At 37.2% G+C, this 17,629-nt stretch overlaps 1 protein-coding gene across 1 annotated transcript in view; it reads right to left on the bottom strand.

Annotated features, from left to right (window-relative positions):
- Positions 1 to 17,629, bottom strand: part of LOC140234153 (uncharacterized) — a 49,958-nt gene that overhangs the window by 24,960 nt on the left and 7,369 nt on the right. The gene's annotated exons all lie outside the window — the stretch shown is intronic.

Raw genomic sequence — 17,629 nt, 5'->3', positions numbered from 1 at the left:
GTTCAAGTTTATGTAAACAATTCATTCAACTGACATGTATTTTTTGAATGATTGATATAAAGTTCGATTAAATCAAAATGACGGTAGATGATTGATATTGGCATTAGGCTGTTATATAGGCACTTCATTAAAACAGCGACTTTTCTCATTCGCATAGGCAGATAGGCATGATTATAGTGTATATGAATTGTCTTCACCATAATCACCTTTTACATGCAAAAAAAAAAAATGTCTGCTAAAACCAATTACAACATCGCATTATTCTAAAGGAAGTTATAAACATTTACTTGATAATTCCTATCGATTATTTTCAATAGTTTTGAATTGTTTGTTTGTTTGTTTGTTTTTTGTGCTTGTGTTTGTGATGTAATGTATTTTTGTAAGACAGCTCACCACAAGCTTTGCTTTTTTGAGGTTCTGCCTTCCTGTACAATAATTTCATGCATGTGATTTCCTACATGAAAAAAAGATGGAAAATAAATGTTATGCAAACTTGAACTTGAACTTGAATAGTTCAAAAGTCTAGAATTTCTTCTTGAAAATTATCAATTTTGGACCCGAAATTTGGCCCAATGTTAACATCTTTATCTTTCACAAAACTCAGTAGATTTTAGACATTCCAGGAGCGACAAGGGCATTTGAATTTAACTTAAATGCAAAAAGTACAAAAATAGCATTATGAACTGTCAGTTATGATATACAGAGTAAATGCCTGTTATTTTAAGAGCCATTCCAGTCATTATTTCCATTCTATTCAACAAAATATACAACATATAAATCGGAATTAGACATGCATGTGAATATGACTAAAATAAAAAAAAAGGTGCAAAAATAGCATCAGGATAGGCCTACCGTCGTATAGACCGATTCGGGTTCGTTGAGGGCAGCAGACAATTTGTGGCACTGGGCGCAGCCATAAGCTCATTTTGCGGTGCCCCAGCCGACCCCCCTCCTCTCCCTCACCCTACGGGCAACATGTTTATTGCGCACTTGTAACAAAGGTTCGCGCATTAAGCAAGCATTCGCGCACTCAGCACGAGATGCCCATTGGCTAAAACAACCATGCATCAGTTTTTCATTCCGTGCGCGTGAGAAGGGTGGGGAGAGTGGAGGGGGGGGGGGGGTCGGCTGAGACACCGCAGTAATGGCGCTGCCCTTGCCAAAAATACAGATAGCGCGCCACAGAATCGGTCTATACAGGGTCAACAATGGATGCTCGAAAGAGAAATGATTCTCGTAGTCTCCTTGGGCAATTGTTATGGTAATGATGGGTTATGGTTTCAATCACAGTTTATTACAGGGCAGACAGTGTTAATAGCATTTGAATGATAATTACAACAAGTAGACACAATTTCATTGTACTGTCATCTAGGATGTACATGGGCGTCACCAGGGGGGGGGGGGGGGGTGCGCTGGGTGCGAACGCACCCCCCTTCAGAACCTTAAAAAAAAACCCACAAAACAAAACAAAAAAAAACGCTTCAGTCTGCGAGCGACCTCAACGCCGGACGCTAAATAATTTTTCTTTTTTTTTATTTTAATCTTTAATTTTTTTTTTTTTTTTTGCACCAGGAGGAAAAAAATACAAAACAAAACAAAACAAAAGCAAAACAGAAACAGAAACAGAAACAAAAACAAAAACAATCGCACCCCGGCTCTGGCAGCACTGATGCTATACAATACAGTGTTTACTATCTATCGACCGTACTGTATACGTAAGGTATATTTAATTCATTGTGCAAGGGATTATCAATTCAGAAAATGCAAAAGCCCCGTCGCATGGGAGGGAGATTCCCCGCACATCCACACCCTCCCCCGTTATAGGTCTCCAATCAGTGGGGTAACTGGGGGGGGGGGGAGCACGTGCCCCCCCCCCCCCCCCCCGCATCCGCAGGTTAAAAAAAAAAAAATATCAAAATGGTAATTCAAGGGTTAGTAAACTGCTTTTGAAATTGACATGAAAGGGTGAGCAAGACATTATTTTTTTTCCTCTAAGATTTCTTTTAACCATAATTAACGAGGCATCATTCATGTCAATAGTGTGAAACATCGTTCAAAAAGCCCGGAGCTGACAAAATATTGTGATTCAGCGTGATTCCTGGTTGGCATTCTGAATGATAAGCAGGATGGAGCAGTATACTCAGAACATCCGAACGGCAAAGAGTCGGTGCAATGTAGATTCAAATGTACACCTCTGTACCTTACACTTCGTTATATCAAAGCTAGATCACTGAGTGTTGCTTTACATACTATAGTCTATATTAAAATGCCTTGCATTGCCAATAATAAGACTTGACGTTGGCTATTTCCCAAATTTTCCATGTATAACACACACACACACACACACACACACAAGCACAAACAATTAGGGGATGCTCTAAAGTGCAGATTTTGGACATCCTTCCCCCGCTTGGTCACTTTGACGCCCCCTCGCTGGTCATACCTCCCCCAATCATGAACATAAACCGACATCCTTGACTACCAGTGGCGCACCGCCCCCCCCCCCCCCTCCCCCACCCCTTAATTTCCAAAGCGAAAAAAGATATAGCTACAAACGGCAGTTTTGGGACTGTAAAATGTCAAAATTGTCACGCTCGCTCGCTCCGCTCGCTCGTATTTAATCGCTGTGCCATTCTCCTGATGTTGCTGCCAGTATTCAATTGCCAGCAGTTGCACCCGGTGCGCCCCCCCCCCCCCTTAATATTTTCAAAGCGAAAAGGAATACTTAAGTAGTTACAAACGGCAGTTTTTAGACTGTAAAATGTCAAAATTTTCAAGCTCGCTCGCTCCACTCGCTCACATTTTAATCAATTCAATTCAATTCAAACTTTATTTCATTTTTCGAAAGAACATAAGCATTTCACTTTCTTTGGTAACATAGAATAAGGTTGCATAATCAAAACAAAGTAAATTGAGAAAACATAATTGTGGAACCTTGGGGTAACAAAAACGTTGTAAGGAAAATTGATTGACTGAAGTGATACAGACGGTATAATCGTTATGCCATTCTGATGTTGCTGCCAGTAATTGCCAGCAGTTGTGCCCGGTGCGCCCCCCCCCCCCCCCTTAATTTCGAAAACGAAAAATTATAGCTACAACGGCAGTTTTTTTTAATGTGTCAAATTTTCAAGCTCACTCGTTTAGCTCGCTCGCATTTAATTGTTATGCCATTCTCCTGATGCTACTGCCAGTAATTGCCAGCAGTTGCGCCCTGTGCGCCCCCTTAATTTCCAAAGAGAAGAAATATAGCTACAAACGGAAGTTGTTTTTCTTTACTGTAAAATGTCAAAATTTTCAAGGTCGCTCGCTCTGCTCGCTCGCATTTAATCGTTATCCCATTCTCCTGATGTTGTTGCCAGTAATTGCTAGCAGTTGCGCTCGGTGCGCCCTGCTTAATTTCCAAAGCGAAAAAATATAGCTTCAAACGGTAATTTTTTTACTGTCAAAATTAATGTCAACATTTTCAAGCTCGCCCGCATTTAATCGCTTTGCCATTCTCCTGATGTTATACTGCCAGTAATTGCCAGCAGTTGCGCCCGGTGCGCTCCCCCCTCCCCCCTTAATTTTCAAAGCGAAAAGATGAAGTTAAAAACGGCATTTCTTTTAACTGTGAAATGCCAAAATTTTCGAGCTCGCTCGCTTCGATCGCTCGCATTTAATCGTTGTGCCATTCTCCACGTTGCTGCCAGTAATTGCCAGCAGTTGCGCCCGTTGCGCCAACCCCCCCCCCCCCTCTCTTTAATCTCCAAAGCGAAAAAAATAGAGCTAAAAACGGCAGTTTTTGGACTGTAAAATGTCAAAATTTTCAAGCTCACTCGCTCCGCTCGCTCGCATTTAATCGTTATGCCATTATCCTCATGTTGCTGCAAGTAATTGCCAGCAGTTGCGCCCGGTGCGCCCCCCTTCATTTCCAAAGCGAAAAAAATAATTATAGCTACAAACCGCAGTTTGGGATTGTAAAATATTAAAACTTTCAAGCTCGCATTCAATTGCTATGCAATTCTCCTTTTTTTTTTTTCTTTTTACAAAAAGTCCCTCCGTGCAAGGGAAGGGTATCCCCTTCCTACACCCTCTCCCGTTCGGTTGCTTCGCTCCCTCGCCGAGGATCTCACACCGTCACATAATGAACCCCCGCAATAGTCCTCCATAGTATTTTTATTTTCACTATGCTCTATAAACGCGACTTTTACACTCTTGTTTTCACAAAAATTTCCTACGGTGGGAGGGGGAATCCCCCTCCCACACCCTCCTCACTGAAGGAGCGAAATGGATCATCGCCGAGGATCTCACACCGTCACATAATGTACCCCCGTATAGTCCTTCATAGCGAAAGATTCATGTATGTATACAATCACATGTATATGGAGTATGTGTAAATGTACATGATGACACAGGAGCCAATAAATCAAATAAAAAAAAAAATCTCACAGTTTACATTTACTGTTAAAACGCACCCCCCTTGAAAAAAAGCTGGTGACGCCCCTGATGTATGTTGTAATTAGCCATAAGCTTAGCTGTCTCTATTGGCAGTTTACTTCAATTACTTTTTCGAGACTTTTCATGTGTTTTGCTTTCTTTCTCTTTACCTTTTCTTTTCTTTCATTGTATTTTTCATGTTTGTACTTGTTTATTCTTAAATACACACATGTATATATCATATATATATATATATATATATATATATATATATATATATATATAATATATATATATATATATATATATATAATACATATATATAGTGTGTGTATATATATATATATATATATATATATATATATATATATATATGAAGAGTTTGTTTGCAAAAACCGATAAGTCCATTTTTGAAGATTTTGAAGTACGGTCTCTGTCATAAATTACAAAATAATACCTTTTAAATGATATATTGGTCACTACATATAAAGGTATATTTTTGAAGTTATGATCAAAAGAAAAAAAATCTAATTATTCTCTTTATTTTTCTTGACCTTTAATCGCAAATATCTCCATTTGACAAATATGGACTTATCGGTTTTTGCAAACAAACTCTTCATATATTGTACATTTGACTTGATGGCATATTGTGTGCATCTTTTTTTTTTTTGTATTGCATACATTAATAATAGGGAAATATAAACAGCTACTACAACTCAACAACTGTTACAATCAGAGTGCGTTACACGGCAGTCAGCTAAACATTTGAAAAGTTCCACATGTGATGATTATCTTGTTTGCTGTAAAATATTGTAACCATTGTTTATTATCTCTTTCTTTTTCATCCGCTCGCTGCTTTCCAAGTGATTTTCAGACCAGTTACATTCCACCGTACTGCCATTTGCGTTTGACTACGTGCCAGCGAATGATCATGTGCATCAAAGCATAAGCTCATCGAAATTCTTCAGTTATGTGTTTTACTTACATAGAGATAATTTTCAAAGCTGGCAGTACACGATTCGTTGAATACCACTACTATACTACATGTACTACTACTACTACTACTACTACTACTACTACTACTACTACTACTACTACTACTACTACTACTACTACTACTAACAATAATAAAAATAATAATAATAATAACTCACACAGACTTACCTACGGTTACTGAACTGTATGAGAAGCAAGTTTGGTCCAAGCTTCAAAGAATCATGCATGATTTCTCACATCCCCTTAATCATCTATTTAAGTATAACCGGTCAGGCATTCGTTCTAGATTCAGACAGTCTTTTGTTCCGAATGCTATTCACATCTTCAATGGTTCTGTTAAACGGTAAAGGACATTATGTGTCTTTGCATGTACCCGGTACTTTCTAGTTCCTGCTAATTCTTCTCTCTATCAGTACTTCCTTTCCTGATTCCTCTTACTCTACTCTACAAATTCTGTTGTTCTCGGGTACTTGTGTGACTCTGGTTCCTTAGCTTTCCTTGTTATTCTGGTATTCCTTTTCTATGCTGGTGATATTGTTAATTGCATGGTTAAATGATTTTAACCTGTTCGGTTGATTGTTTGTGAAACCACTAATGAGGTGTACTGGTTCTCGTTCAATATTCTGTTTTGTTGATTCCAGTAGCTCATTTGTTTTGATAGATTTGGATTTAATATGGAAAGTTTGTTATAATCCGGTATCTATATTGTACAAATGCCTTTTATGATAATTATGTTGCATGTGTGCCCGCACGTGTAGTTCTACGGAAGCTCTCAACCTTTTTCCTCTATCTTCTGTATTCCTCTCTCTCTCTCTCTTTCTCTCTCTTTCCTCTCTTGGTTCCTACTAGTGGGCGCACATGCAGTGTAATACATGTATATGGCGATTGTGCCTTATTACTGTTTTTCATTGTTGAATTATAAGGCTGTTTCGTGAATGACATTAGAATGTTATTCATTCATGCATTTCAACTGCATGTACACTGTATGCTGCATTCTTTGTGAGTTTTGATAAACATCTCTCTTGAGAGGACTACTCCTTTCTTCCCTTTTCCCATTTCTCTTCTTTCCCTCGGATCCTGTGCTCTTTTCTTCATGGTTTATGCTTTTTCTGGGCACTTATTGAGTGCAAGTAATGCAATATTATTATTATTATTATAGGACAACACTGTTGTATTGACAGGTTTCCAAGACAGCTCACCCGTGTATATGTGTATGTATAAGTGTGCAATTCTATGTGCTTTTATAGAGATGTCTCATTACGCAAGTTACTTACAGCCCTTTGTGAATTGACTAATTGGAATCTTGATATATGTATTTATGTAAGGCATATCACATTGTATGTGTGCCCACAGAGGCAGCTTTTCCTGGAAATTCCTCCCCCTCCCGTCTATCTTCTGCTCCCTTCCCTCTATCTTTTCTATTTTGCTTCCAGGGCACACATGGACTGTGATTTACTTTTGCATTATGCAGCATTCATTGTTGCACTCTGCTATGCTATTTTATTGGAATGACCACGGAATGTTTTCGCATACGTGTGCATGCATATTTGCGTAACAACACTGTATTACAATGTGTGCCCAAAGAGGCAGCTGTTCTCTGGAACTCTTTCCATCCCTTCCACTTCTACTCTTTTCTTCTTATTCCTACTCTTCTTGGGCACACATGTGACACGTGATCCCTGGGTTCTGTATAATGTACACTGTGTACATCACACATGTTTCACTCCCAACAACATATTATGGCCTGTGCAATTTTGTATTTATGACTTTGCATTTTTTATATATATTTGCCATAGTCAGACGTCAGCATGTTGGAAAGATTCAATGCATCAATAGTATATTTTAATATCTTATTGTTATAGTCTCAAACATACCTTTTCATTTCACTAGTATTTCAGTCTAATTAGTTACAATGTACTATTTGGTGATGTGTCAAATTGTTAGTTGATTATCATGTATCTATATGTGCATGTGCATTTATATGTGATCTGTTTGTTATTCTTGTCATGTTATGCTCTGTTATCTTGCCAGTGGAGGAAGATTTTCTGTATTTTTTTTAAAATCAGACAATAAATGATTGAATCTTGAATCTTGAATCTTGATAATGATGATGATGATGATGATGATGATGATGATGATGATGATGATGATGATGAGATATTATTATTATTATTATTATTATTATTATTATTATTATTATTATTATTATCATTATCATTATCATTATTATTATTATCATCATTATTATTATTTATCCACGGTAGCCTCTACAGTGTTGCCAACTGCTCTAAACCGGAGGGCCCTGCCATTATTATTACCCCACCGTCGCCAGGTACCTTATACACCTGGGTCAACACTGCAAAAAGTCCGGTGTTAAATAGTGAACACCGACCTGGTGTCAAATTTTCGGTGCTCATTTATGGTGTTACATTAACACCTCCGGGTGTCATTTCCGAATTTTAAACTGTTTTTTGAAGAGTTTCTTAGTAACTGCACTTCTTGTTGATTTTTAATTTAAACAAGACGATCAAGAATTTTACATTAGAATACTAGATTTTGAAAATAAATTTACATCAAAGTAACATCAGCTGGTGTGGTCTCTTATTGAAGCTGGACGGGTGTTAAACCATTGATATTAACACCAACAAATATCAAGTCAACACCATGTGGTGTCATTTTTGAATTAACACCAGTACAGTGTCAAAATAACACCACGAAGTGTCAGGTGAACACTTTTCAACACCATCACAGTGCATTTTCAACACCTGTGGGTGTGGTCCTTTATTGAAGTTTGATCGGTGTTAGATTTAACACCCGTGGTGTTAAATCTAACACCGATGTTTTTACAGTGAAGAAGGACATAGTGGGCAAAAACATCTTGTCCAAGCAAGGAGATTTTATACATGGAGTAACAACAGTTTTATTCCCTGTGATCTCATGTTTGATGCCACCACAAAAATATTTCAAGTATGTGCTAAACTGAAGCTCCCTCACAGATAAGAAGACAATTGACTAGTGTCTCATTGCATAATCACCAGCCACTTTCAAGTACACTTAGTAACATCGCGATTTTTAAAATCGCGATATTTTGGTACCACCGTTTACACTTGCGCAAAAGCATGCGAAGTTTGAGCTTCACGAAACATCGCGATTTTTGGGTCGGTTGTGCGCATGTGTAATTGACCTCTTTTCAACACGGTACCTGAGTGAAAGCGTGCGCTATTCTGTTCGTTTCCACTGCGGTGCAATATATTTTGTTCACAGCTAGCTGGTTGGAACGCTGAGCCAGGGCTTTTTATCAGTACAATGCACACATAAATTGTGTCTCTCGAGAGTGTTTACTTGCGGTAAAACACATACGTATCACATACGTTTAGTAAGTGTGTAAAACTTCATCTAAGTATGGAAAAGTTGATAAAAGCAGCATTCAGGAGGATCATGAAATTTCGCCGATATGACGAAAGTGAGAAGTAGGACTTGGAAGTTAGGACTTGTATTTTATCAGGCCACAGCAAGAACTCGCCATTGTTAAACCGACACTTGTTACGTACTCCTGTATTCACAAACAACGTATACCGAGAGCAGTATGGGTACTCCCACAATCAACGCATTTCTGGGAGAACATTATTTTGTTAAGTCATCATGGGGTGATGATACGTGGTTGGAAAACTTCAGGTTTGCTACTAGTTTTCACATACTAGTTTCATCAGGGAAAGGGAGGTGAGAGACCACGAGCCGATCGAGGATCGGCCGTTTAGTGTACACTGTACAGTGTACTAGTACTCAGGCAACCGACGTACTCTCTACACGTTCCAAAGAGGGATCGGGAGCGCGCGTAAACTCCCGGTGCAATCCGATACCGAAAGTCACGTGATGAAAAATCGCGATATTTCTGCAGCTTTTTTTTTTTTTTTATTTATGTATATTTCTGCAGCTTGGGTTTACACTCGCTAACTTCGCCTCAAACATCGCGATGTTTCAAAAAATCGCACTCCGGCTGGCGATTTTTCTGGCGATGTTTCAAGGGCGTTTGGGTGTAGTTGCTTAGCAACTTGCACCCAAATGTCGCGATTTTAGAAAAATCCCGATTTTTCCAAGCAAGTGTAAATGGGCCTTTTGTGATGGTAATTTCTTTTCGCTACCCCTTCTTAGTAAAAGGTAGGTGGTACAGACACGAGGATGCGCGAACAGAAATTGAGCAAAAAATGCTGAAATAAAGCTGAAAATTACTCGACTGGGCATATGTGGGCACTAATCTGATATAGTAAAGAATTATACTTGAAGATTATTCCATATTACTTTTAATTGGGGAAATTAAGCCGAAAAGTGATAAAATCAGCTTTCCAGGATGGCACAGTTGTAAACATTTTCACCTGATACAGCTCTGATTTACACTTTTGTCAAAATTTCTGGAGGGAATTGACTTTTGTTTTACATGCTTTATTATTAAGGAAATGTCGTTTCATTTAATGAATACATAGGCAAAATATGGCCAACATTATGATAACGTTCAAAATAAATCTTCAGATTGCTCAGCAAGACGGCGGCGTCGAACATCGATTATCAAAGGCACAAGTGCACCTGTGGAATTCTTTTGTACATCAATAGAAATCTGACAACTGTTTGAATAATTACAGCCAGTTGGAACTCCATGTATAAAACCTCCTTGGTGCAAGGGTGTAAGCACTGGGCAGGAATCAAACTCGGGTCCTCCCCTTGGGAGTCGGGTGTCTTATAAAATTCGCTATGCCTCCGCGCCCCCATATGGGGATTTTCGAGTTTATCAGACAGAGTCCGGCCAGCGTTTCCACTCTACGGCATCTCCACGCTCATACTGAGCCATTGATATTGTCCCCTCGGGTTGTTCTTCCGATTTTTCGTTATTTGATTATGTATACCATTCCTGTTATTGATTCTTTTTTTTTTTTTACACTTCCAGCTGATGTGTGTATCCATATTTCTTCTTTGTACAACGCAGCACAAAGAGGTAATCCCTGAAATGATCATAGAAGGACATCATTTACACCCTCTCTTTATTTCCAAGAGAGTGCTATAGGGTTATTATGCTTCATGTGATAATCTAGCCATTAGAATGAAATTTGGTTACGAAATATAAAAACAGTTGACATAATTGCATTGGGGTTGTGCAATCACATTTCTAAATATCTTATTTTTGGTTATTATCAGTCATGCAAACCTGATGTCTTGTGTATGGTGTTTTGTAGTTTTATTGGAGTAGAGGCAAACCATTCGTCACAGTATTTTCTAATATAGTTCTGCTTGTTTTGACAAATGTGGAAATAGGTTCTTATCTTGCATGATATATTCGGATAATGCTCAACTTAATGATTTGTGTAGTTATGATATTTTCCCACTCATTTCTATCACACTTGTAAATGCTTATTCATTCTGTACTGTCTGAATTTTTGAATTTGTATTTATATATTTTATGTAATATTATACGCAATTTAGCCCTTGGGCTGCGAGATGTGATATGAATAAATAAACCTTTCAATAAATCTGTTTCATTCATGAATTTGGTAATCAACAGCGACAACAGAAACAAAAATGCATACGGTTCTAATTCTTTGATAAATTCTGTTTCTCTTGGCATCGCTGTTTCTGTTGTTCTGTTTCTGTTTCTGTTGTGCGTTCTTGTCTGCTATTTTGTCTTCAGTTTGTCAGTCTTGTCCATCCCGTTTTGTACTGTACAAACTTTTCTTCAGTAGTTGTCTTGTTGACTAGTCCTGTTTCATGTTTGTTCGCGTCTATGGAAGTGTATTTATCTGTTAATCTAATTTTCAGTGGGCTTCCAGACTTCTTCCACTTTGTTACTTTTTGTATCTACGATGATTCAATTTATCTTTCCATCGACGTTCTTTTCCAGAGGGGCCCACATACTTCAAGCTCTGTCTTTTAGTGGGTTCCTCCATTTTTCGCACTTAAGCAACGGCGCTTTGATCACTTCTGTTTCTTTTTTACTATACAATGTATGATTACTATAGGTCATCAATTGTTGTACAGTCTTTTTTATTTCTCTATGTTCTATTCACCTTATTCTCTGTTATCAAAGGAAGTGAAATATATGTTTTGTCGAAAAATGAAATAAACTTTGAATTGAATTGAATTGAATTGAATTGAATTGAATTGAATTGAATTGAATTGAATATGGGACGTAGATATACATCTATGTTTGATTAGTGATATCTTATGTCGTACATGTCTCTTCATAGTATAATGCTCACAATTTTTTTTTTTAGTTTGCAACAGGATAAATAATTCACTATGTCACAAACTAATCAATGACATAACTAATAAAGAAAAAGATTGCACACTTTTACACCAGAGAGGAATAATTAGCCTACAGAAAGTGTATCAAGACGTGCCCAAACAAAAAAATAGCTTTGTTAGTTTACAACGTGTACATGTAGTTTCGGATGCAATGACCAAAAGAAAGATCTTGTCTATTAAAACCGACAATTTCTGTGTTTGGGTTTTGGTGTTTTTGTTTTTTTTTTTAATAATCTACAAGTTTTCTTTTAAGGTATTTTTATGTTACAAATCATTAGATTTTTCACAGTTAAAACATGGACCTAAAACAATTAAATAACAGTTCACCACCTTCTCTCTCAATCTCTTCCTCCTTTCCCGCTCATCTTCATATTCCCCCTTGCCGTCTCACCCTTTCGCAATATGCTCTACATCCGTCTTTTGTTCCTTCAAACTTACATTAATAAAGACTGCAGTTTCACTGCTCTAAACAACACACGGTGGAAACGTCGCACTAATGTGGACTTTTCAATAGCGTATTCTCGTACTGATTGTGTTTCAAATTATAAACTGAATAACCTATTGTAAAGTATCGACAATACTCTATTATACCAAGTTATTGTGACCCTGCATCACAAAACCAACAAAGAGTCGCCAGACATGGGTTTTCAGTTCAGGGCAGATTCTGAAAGAGCAGACTCTAAGCTTTACAACGATGTATAGCTCAATTGAAATGGACTCTCCTAACCTCTCTAAACATGGGAAAGAAAGCACACACTCTGGAAAAGTGTGAACCGAGAAAAAAGGCTCTGAAGTACAGGGTCTATCTGTCTATTCAAGAGCTTAATCTTTACCAAACCGTGCTAGCTGTGGGATGAATGGGACCCAAAACAGGGTGTAAACCACTGGAGCAACAACAATGAAGGGATAATCAGATTAAGTTGAAATATAAAGCGTATGCTCTATTAACATATTCTGTCCATGGTTATTGTCAACTTTCAAAGCAATAGCCTTATCCCTTCAAAAGTTATCAGACTTCAAAGTAAAAAGTGTGCAAAGGATTATCAAGAAATGAAAAGGGGCCTCTAAGACATACCTGATCTCAGCACTCAGCAAAAAAGGGTTGTAGAAAAACTGCCGAAAATGCACTTGGCCATTTATTTCATGATCCCAAACTTAACAATCCTGCAAAAGAAGGGTAGCTCTTTCAGAAAAAAAAAATGAAAAACTTAATGTTGACTTGGTTGACCCGTTTTACCTTTTTTGAGTCCTCACTTAAAATCAAGGGGCGCGACTTTTTGTTCGTGTTGTGGTGTACGGTCACAATTACTTTCAATTCATACTGCATACAATGGTTGAATATGGAAAACATGATTTATGCAGATGTAAGCGAAGCTACGAATACGGTTACTATTCACCTTATAGCTACAATGCCTTTACTTTCAGTGCTACGTTTAAAGGGACAGTGCAATAAGAGTAAAGCGTATGTCATCTGTTACAGATCATTTGGTATCATAGAATGTAGACGTATATAATATATGCGTATACATATTACACGCAGCCACCTCATAACATACGTAACACCCCATATTATGGGGTGGTTACGTATGTTATGAGGTAGTTGCGTTCTTTTTCACCTACAAGAAATACCCGGAACAAAGCGAGCATAGTGGTACCTTGGATTAATATTTGAACTTTTGAAAAAAAAGGTTTCCAAACACTAATCGTACCCCCCCCCCCCGAAAAAAGAGAAAAAAATATATATTCGTCAATGTGCTCTTTTTTCTATTTCAATTTTCATCGCTTCTTTTTAAGACAAACCTACTCCTATGAGCAGAAAACTTTCATCAGTTTTTTTTTTAGATCATACAACATAGGTATTCCAGGCTTCAACCAATGTTTAGTAATTGTCTGGCTAGCTTTTGCCCACTCCTGTGGACTCCTTCAGGTCAAGTGGTTACACTTTTTGTTTTGTTTTTTCGCACTGCCTGCTTGTTTCTTAATCATTGGACCGCGTTTGGTAATACATTCTATCCGAAATCCCTGTCCTGTGTTCGGCGTTAGCTGGACACGGCCTCAACTCAGGACACAATATTGGATATAATGATGCCACAATATACTATCCTTTGAAAGGAAGGATTCGAGCCAAGAAAAGTGAAAAAAAAAAAGTTCAACTGGATCAAAACAATTAAGCCCGCAGTCAATAGGGTTCCGAATACAATTCATCACAAATCTTCGGTCCAATGATCAAGAAACAATCATTCGATAATTTAACATGCAAAATAAATAAAAAATAAAAAATAAATGAATATCAAGATCACTATCATTTTCAAGACATTGATATGCAGCTCATCCTTAAATCCTTCCCATTTCTGAATAATTTTTCTGACGGAAGGAAATGCACTCATGATAAAACGCCATGCATATTGGTAACATATTTCGAAAGGATTTCTTGACAGGTATACACAGTAGGTCCAGTGTATCCAGGTATCTTTTTGCAGAGTAACTTTTGTGAGGGCGTCTACTTTGGGAAATAAACACAAGATTATCATATTATTAGCAGGATCATTTATATTTTTGCATAGCGCCAACAAAATAGTTTCTAAAGTCAATATCAAAGTAAGCCCGACGCAAAGGGGTAACAAAGAAAGAGTAATGTAGCATTTATGAAGAAATGTTTTGCTCCCTTCAGTTTTACCAAAATGAAGTTAGGTAACATAATATGAAGAGTTTGTTTGCAAAAACCTTTAAGTCCATATTTGTCAAATGGAGATATTTGCGATTAAAGGTCAAGAAAAATAAAGAGAATAATAAGAAAATTTTTGCTTCTTTTGACCATAACTTCAAAAAAGTACCTTTATATGTAGTGACCAATATATCATTTAAAAGGTATTATTTTGTACTTTATGACAGAGACCGTACTTCAAAATCTTCAAAAATGGACTTATCGGTTTTTGCAAACAAACTCTTCATATGCTTGTAGCAAAATCAAAATTATAGACATATATATATATATATAAATATATATATATTATATATATATATATATGTTTGTTTGTTTTTTGTCGCAAAACATGTGCACATGCTTTCGATTTCAGACTAAAATATTGCAATACATGTTCACTCGAAAACAGAAACACTCTTTGGGAGACATTTTGTGCTTGAAATCTTTTTGAATCTTGCAATGCATTTGACTTCGAAATACGAATACACATTGATATGTTACGTATTCATTCGTGTGTGACGAGATAATGATAACGACCAACAACACTCTCTGCTCTAATATCCATCCATATGTTGATTTATTGACAGTATCATTCATGCACAGAATCTTGATCACTATGTATAATGTTGATAAAACATATGACATAAAGAGAAATACGTACTAAGGATTACAAACTTGCAATCAACGTTGTAAAAAGAAAAGTTCCACATCTTTCGCTTCCAATGTCTACATCGCTTATTCCTTATTATCTAGAAAGTGATTACAAACAATATCATACCATTCAATGACATTGATTATCAAATCTCATTGTTAACGTCAATCAATGTTATCTTCTCTGATTATTCAAAGTCATTGTTGTAAGTTTCGGCAATGCGAAAATTCATAGGTCTGTATTAGGTAAATATGTGATCGTGCATCACAAAACGAACAAAAAGTCGCACATACTGAATTTGCGTGAGGACTGAAAATAAGTGAAATGGGTCAACCCAACGGATCTTGACTTATTCATATTTTCTGAAAGAGCGGGTCTTCCTATACATTATGCTAAAATTTGGGGTTTTAAACCGGGCGGGAAAGTGTGTTTTTTAGCAGTTTATCTCTAACATTTTTGGTAGAATAGTGTGATTATGTGTGTCTTTAGAGTCCCTTTTTCATTTCTGAAAAACCTTGAACACACTCTTCACTTTCAACTCTAATAACTTTTGAAAGGATAGTGCTACTGTTTTGAAAATTGGCATTAATTATGAACAGAATGTGTTAATGAGGCGTGCTTAATTTCATTTTAATCTGATAATCCCTTCATTGTTGTTACTCGGGTGGTTTACTTCCTGTTTTTTGTCCCATTCATCGCACAGCCAGCACGGTTTGGTAAAGATTAAGCTCTTGAATAGACACTGTACTTCAGAGCCTCTTTTCTCAGTTCACACTTCTCCTGAGTGTGTGCTTTCTTTCCAATATTTACATAGGTTAGGAGAGTCCATTTGATTTGAGTTATACATCATTTTAAAGCTTAAAGTCTGCTCTTTCAGAATATGGTCTCAAATAAAAAAAATCATGTCTGTCGACTTTTTGTTTGTTTTGTGGTGCAGGGTCACATAATTATGTTAATGACCATAGTTATATCTACATCAAACTATGATACGATTATGGTGAATATGATAATGTTGCCCGGCCTTTTCCAGTGATGTTGATTATCGACTACCCTTCGTGGTCCACTCTCTGTATAATCTCTTCGCACAGCAACACCAAGAGCTTTGACGATTAGACAGAATGTTTTGATGCATCTAAAGAGTGTGTGCACGTGCCAAACTGGAGAAGAAACATACAACAATGTACATTGAAGGTTAAATATAACTTTATATATCACGTATGCTCTGAATGCTGACTGGCATAGAAATCCTATAAAACTATAGCGTTGTAGAATGTCTCTGGCTGAGAAAGGATTAAGAAAAGAGCGTAGTAGCAATTTGAATATGGAGTTTACGTCAAATGTTGTTTGCATTAATATCAATACTCCTGTAAGAACATAATAATACATAATGAAATAAAAACCGAAACCAAACAACCAATTGATCTAAAAGTAGTCAATAATACACACTTAACTATTATTTTCAAGTATTTTCTGTCAAGTACGTAAACATAGAAGTGTACGGTAGAATGGGCTCGTGAAAGTGAATAGATGCTTCTAGGTCCCGGTAGGGAAAGTTTTGTCAGGTCCTATTGAATATCCGCCATATGACAGTTGCTATCACGTCTTGGGTGCTATGATATGTAGATTTGACGATTTCATTAAATTCTCATTCCTATTCATTTTGATGTGCATTCAAATTCGTGTGCTAGACTCGGTGGAGTGACCTTGGTCAAACGATATCGTGCTTACTACATGGAAATTCGCTTTAAGGCACTTAGGGTTCTAAATGTGAGTATTCAAATAAGGGGAATTGGTAGGATAAGCACTTCAACGCACTTTGCATTTCGTTCTCTGAGCGACAGATTGCCACAATATCATGAGCATTCAATTCAGTAAACATAACATGGCCGGCGCAGCCGTGGGGGCCGTGGGGGCTCGGGCCCCCACACTTTTTTGTGCACCATACAAAGAAATACATAAGGTGTCATCACGTAAGTGGCACTAAAATATAAAGATAGGGATCTTGAAGTATGGCGGCGGTAAGGTTATTTTTTTTTTCTCTGAAGACCTTTTTTGTTTTGTTTTTGTTTTTTTGTTTTTTGCTTGTCAGCTGAAGAATCCCGGAAGTGGTCGGATAGAGATGGGCTGAGGACCTTTTTTTTTTTTTTTTCTTTTTGGTTGTCAGCTAAAGAAACCCGGAAGTGGCCGGGGAGAAGAGATGAACGTAGTCTTCCTTCATGTGTTATTCAATTACCATCTTTATATTTTCATCATTATCCTCATAATGCTTTATGATCTTAATTTTACATCCTTATGATTATTAAAGGGATGGTAAAGTATTGGTAAAGATGAGGACTTGGCTTTTACCAAGATATAAAGATCTTGCGAGATACTTAGCAGCCACCTATGAAACGTTCAGAGCGGATAACTATTCTGAGAGGAATTCAAAGTTTATTTGATGAAAATCGGGTTTGGAATCGCTGAGACATCCAAAACACGAAGTAAAACAAACAATCCTAATAAAAGGTGGGTCCCACCTTATTAGGATTGCTCTGTTTCGGATATCTTGGCATTACATGCTCTTTCATATT

This window comes from Diadema setosum, chromosome 10 (assembly GCF_964275005.1).
Source record: "Diadema setosum chromosome 10, eeDiaSeto1, whole genome shotgun sequence".
In the NCBI taxonomy this organism is placed as follows: domain Eukaryota; kingdom Metazoa; phylum Echinodermata; class Echinoidea; order Diadematoida; family Diadematidae; genus Diadema; species Diadema setosum.
Note: the sequence above shows the minus strand (reverse complement) of the source record. Positions and strands in the feature narration are given on the sequence as shown.